The sequence below is a fragment of the Cricetulus griseus genome, chromosome 8 (genome assembly GCF_003668045.3).
Source record: "Cricetulus griseus strain 17A/GY chromosome 8, alternate assembly CriGri-PICRH-1.0, whole genome shotgun sequence".
Taxonomy (NCBI): domain Eukaryota; kingdom Metazoa; phylum Chordata; class Mammalia; order Rodentia; family Cricetidae; genus Cricetulus; species Cricetulus griseus.
In genome coordinates, this window is record NC_048601.1 from 27,613,331 (window position 1) to 27,618,639 (window position 5,309).

At 45.3% G+C, this 5,309-nt stretch overlaps 1 non-coding gene across 1 annotated transcript; it reads right to left on the reverse strand.

Moving 5' to 3' along the window:
* Positions 1-4,901: 4,901 nt before the first annotated feature.
* LOC113837061 lies at positions 4,902-5,008 on the reverse strand. The gene has a single exon (XR_003487675.1). It is a non-coding gene; the product is annotated as a U6 spliceosomal RNA (small nuclear RNA).
* Between the last annotated feature and the right edge of the window lie 301 nt (positions 5,009-5,309).

Below are 5,309 nucleotides of genomic sequence, written 5' to 3' on the forward strand. Positions count from 1 at the left end.
GGACACAATCTACCATTGAAGACTCTGTTGCTCACAGGTCCCTAAAGGAGGGTGCTGCTGTGCCTAGGGCATCACATGAGAGGCACTGTTTCCTTGGGAGGCAGAAGGAAGGAAAGGCAAGCAGATTTCATTTTGGTTGTTTGACAACCTCAGCCTGTCCTGATTGGTTAGTTTGCATTTGACAGGAGATTTGGCAAGCATTAGCTAGCCCTCGGAGAAACCATCAGGGTCAGCAAGGTTCCAGATGCCAAAGCCTCAGAATACAGAAAAGACAAGACATGGTTCAAACACCTTCTGGAAACATTTCTCTTGTCAAACGCCCCTGTTCATTGCCTGCCTCGGCAGAATCACACTAGAAAGAGTACCGATCGCTAGACACTGCCAGCTTGCATGCTTGGCCTGTTAGCCATCATGGCCAGGTGTTGACAGAGCCTTCTGTCTATACTTCTGCTTCTAGCCCAGCTTCTCCAGCTGCCTGTGTCCACCTCTGAGCCAGGACCAGCCTGTGAGTGGGCAATGAAATCTCAGGGGGCAACTCCAATGGCCCTGGATCCTGCACAAGGGCAACCATCTGGCTTGGATTTGGTCAGCACCCTGGCCCTGTCCAGCAGCTCCCAAGACATCATCTTAGGTACTGTTACCACCAGCAGCTTGGTTGCACAGTGAGTTTCTCTGTGTTCATTTTGTTTTGTTTTGTTTTGTTTTGTTTTGAGATACTAGGAGCTGAACCTAGGGGTTTTGCCCTGAGCTATGTCTCTAGCCTTAGCTTTTTATACAACCAACTCCCACAGATTCCATCCCAAAACACCCTGTCACCAAGAGGGCATCTTTTGCACCTCTAAGCAGTTGTTCCCTATAAAGCCCCACAGCCTGTCTGATCACTGACACTCTCATTTAAATGATAATAGAATGCCTGTCAATGCTGTATTTTGTTTTGGTTTTGTATGTTTGTTTTTTTTTTTTGAGACAGGGTTTCCCTGTGTAGCTTTGGAGTCTATCCTGGAACTAGCTCTTGTAGACCAGGCTGGTCTCGAACTCACAGAGATCTGCCTGCCTCTGCCTCCAGAGTGCTGGGACTAAAGACATGTGCCACCACTGCCTGGTCACGTTGTAATTTTTAATCTAGAAGTTGGAAATAGAGCAAAATGTATCGCAACCCATAAAGGGAACCCAGTTACAACCTGTATGTATGTGAATAGCTTGGTTAAATTTTCATAACACAAATACTCTGATTTTTTTTTTAAACACCACAATCTGGGGCTAGTCACCCTTCCTAATTTCCAGTGAATGGTTGGCAGAGATCTCTCAACTATTTACTTAATAATTTGTTTAAAAGTATAGTGTTGCAGCTGGGCGACTGCTTGCCTTTTGTTTGTTAGTGTTTCTATGAGAATCATGTGCTACAAGAAAGGATTGTTTCTCCTGCTGGAAGCTGCATGGAGGATTTGGATTTCTGTCCTCTCTGGGCTGCAGGCAACTGGTTTTACAGGCCACCCTAGCTCTGTGGACTGCCATGTCCCCTTTCTGGCCTGCGCTCCGGTTTACCCAGCTGTGCCAGTAGGAAAGGGAACAGCTGGACATAAACAATCACACTGCTCCTGCCAGGTACAAAAGGGTTTGTGTTGCTCTTTTGGGCATTTCTGGCTTCTTAGAGAAAGCAAAATAAAGCAAGTTTATAATGAGCAAAGCCTTATGAACTGTGACCGCTTTTAATCATAAACAGACAGTTTATCCGCTGAAATCACATGGCTCAAGAATCTGCCTGTAGAAGGGCGATCATTGTATTTTCATGAGAGAGAGAGAGAGAGAGAGAGAGAGAGAGAGAGAGAGAGAGAGAGAGAGAGAGAGAGAGATCACTCACCCTGAGAGGATGAAGGTGCCCATGGTTGAATGCACAGCTCTACTCCTCAAGGGCTTCCTGGCACCAGGGGAAGCCACTGGCCCAGGTCTGCTTGGTGCTGAGCTGGCTGTTGGCTCACAGACAAGAGTCCACAGCATGGCAGGACAAGGACAGAATGGTGGAGATGCCCAGGGACACACCAGGGAAAGTCTGCAGTCTAGAACTGCACCACATCCAGACATGCATGGATGCCTCTGTGACTGAGAAAACTGATTGGCTCTGGAAGGTTGGCTGGGGTGGGATCGGGTGGACATTTGGGAGGGCGTTTTCTCTTTCCTCTGTGGGGTCATTTGCATCTTCCCTCATTACCTGGCAACCAAGACCCCTGTAGGCTGCTTCCTCTGTGCATACCCCTCCAGTTTAGGAGAACCCCAGCTACTAGGCAGCCAGTCCGTGCCCGCCTGGAGAGCTCCCTCTGCTGGCTCTGGCATGGCTGGCCCGGGTCTCAATCCTGGGGAAGACATATCCATCAATCTGACTGCCCACCCACACCAGAGCCACCGTAGGGGCCCACAAAGGGAGCTATTCAGACCCTGCTGGAGCTGGCACCCACACGTTGCTCATTAGCAGTCCATTCTCCTAGGTGCTGCTGTCAGAAATGGCTTCCTGGTGTCTCATTTTGTTTCTCACCTCACTTTGGGCAAGGCCATCTAGGCCTCCCATGACAATCCTGAGGTATTTTAATAGAATTGATATCTAACCCAATTCCCCTCTTCCTGAACCATCCGGAATCTTTTGTTTCCTGGCAAACTTAGTCTCAGACCCCTCTCCATTGTGGAGAGTTCATGGGAACTATAGGTAGGGTGTGACCAGTGTAGCTCAGGGACAGGCTGGAGGCAGGGGCACAGCAGTTACATGCAGGAACTCCTAGGTCCAGTACACTTCAAATCCATGTTCAGTTAGCTCACGTCCTGTGTGCTACTAGCTAATCTCATACACTCATTCGCCATCAAACGTTTCATTCCTACTATGAACCAGACATTGCAATGGCTACACCACATAAGACTTGCAGGGTAACTCCACAGCTTACATGTTGACTTCCACCCAGATTTATTATGTCCATTGCTGTTGCCTTCAGGTTGCATGTCCCTAATCCAAAAAAAAAAAAAATCCTAAATCTTAAATGCTGTAATATCTGATTTTAACTTTGGAACATTTTGGATTTCCAGATTTTGAAATATTTTACATTTTTGGATTTTCGTATTAGAGTGGTCCAACTTGTGAAGTCTTTGAAAATATTCCAAAGTCTTATCAAACCCCAAATCTGAAGTACTTCTCACATCCTGACAAGGGGTGCTGAGCTTGTAAATAGACCATCTGGTATACTGAACTTTGTACTCGGTATGTACTTGAGAACTCCATCAGTGAACATGGCAGGTGGCATTTCTTCATCCTGGGCTTCTCAACAGCCATTTGAACAATCCCTCGAAGAGACTGCCCAGCTATGGCTGAGCTTCCTGGGTTCCATGTCTATTAACACCTTTTGCAGCACAGTGGCCCACCACTTGCCAGCACTTTCAGGAGGCATCATGAGGATCTTACCATGCTGTCTTTTGGTTGATCAAAAACTTCCACATGTCACCTTGTCACACGCCAAGAAATCCAGACACCAAGGCCACCACTTTTGCCAGATGTGCAACCTACTAATTGCCCCGTTGTGTGGCTTAGACACGTCACCCTCCATTGCCTCTCATTGTCCCTAGTTCCCTACTGCACAAAGGACTCTCAGCTGTGCCCCAAGCTCTGCACTCTCTCCTGATTCAAACAGGAGCCTGAGGCTGTCTCAGGCATCTCATGGCAAATGAGCACTTTGTTTCCATCCTGCTCTCGGCAGTGCCTGGTCCTGCCTGAAGTGTCTCAGGTCACGAGCTTTTCCTGTGTCCCTTCAGAAGCTCTGTCAGTCTAATAATAGATGGCATTCTTCACAAGGACTTCCTGGTCGTCATTATAAACTGTCCCAACTTGTTTTGAGTTATTATTCCTTCCGGCATCTCTTGTTTTTAAACCCTGAACAAATACCACCTCTCCAGGCTGTGCCTGAATATGTGTGTTATGTATATACGATGTATGGTGGAGATGCCTGTTTCGCATACATCTTATAACACATGTCATGTACTAGAATATCTACTCAAAGAAGGAATCGTGCTTTAAATTATAAGAAGATTGCTGAGGCCTGCAAGTGTTCTTGCAGAGGAGCGTGTGAACAGCAGGTGTGGCATGGTTTATCTGCTCCATCCCACTCTATAGGTCTCATTAATTCATGGACTGAAACCTGGCCCTGAGTCATCTCAAGCATTCCTTCCAACTCCTCCACAGTGTGCACAGATGATCACTCACGAGTGAGCTCCTGTCTGAGAGCTATCACGTGTACTTATATTAGTGGTTGAAGTTTTTTGCAAAAAATGCTTAGGTCCAGAGGGGTTGTGGACTTCAAATTTTGGAACATTTGCATACACATAAAGAGCTACCTTCAAGTTAGGAGGATGTCTAAACCTGAACTCATTTTATGTCGTTTTGTACAGTACTTTTAATAGGCTTGCATTTTGTGACATGAGGCAGATGCCAAATTTCCTAATTGAGCTGATGTATTGGCACTCAAAAAACTTTTGGATTTTTGAAGCATTTGAAGTTAATATTTTCAGATTAGAGGAGTCTAGCAAGTACTACTACTAGTACTAATAATGGTAATAAATTTTAATTAATCAAAATTTTATTTAAAATTGTTCATACAATATATTTTATCATATTCTTTCTCCCCCCTCTCCCCTCAGATTCTCCACACCTTCCTACCTGTCTAACTTTGTTTTGTTTTCCTCAAATAACAGAAAAGAAAAAAGAAAAAAACTGCAAAAGTCTCACAAGAGAAAACAAACAACAAAACATAGAGTCAGGTTTATGTTGACCAATTCTTTCTGGGCATGGGGACTGCCCTGGAGTGTGGCTGATGTACTCAGTGATACTCCATTGGAGAAACATGATTTCCCGGTTTCTATCAGGTACCAAAAGCATGGAACTGTTCAAGAATTTTCAATTCTTCCTTGCACAGGTGACATACTAATCTTCTGTGCAGAGGTCCAGTTTTAGTATACATGCTGCCAAAACAAGCATGGCAATAAGGATCTGAACTACTTGAACATACAGCTGAGACTTTAATTTGATGATTAAACTCTTAGACCTACAAAGTTGACACATCTTCTCATTTGTTGCTGAGAATGATTGAGGCTTGGTACGTCCAAGTTTCTTTTATAAAGAAACATCTCACTATGTGGCATCTAGAAAGCCAGTGACATTAGAAATCATCACATTCTCCATTGAGGACCTCCACCCATGGGGAGCCCCCCTGAGTAGACATGTAAGCACCGGGTGTGAAGTATGGAAACAGTTGATCATCTAGGAAGAACACTTCTAC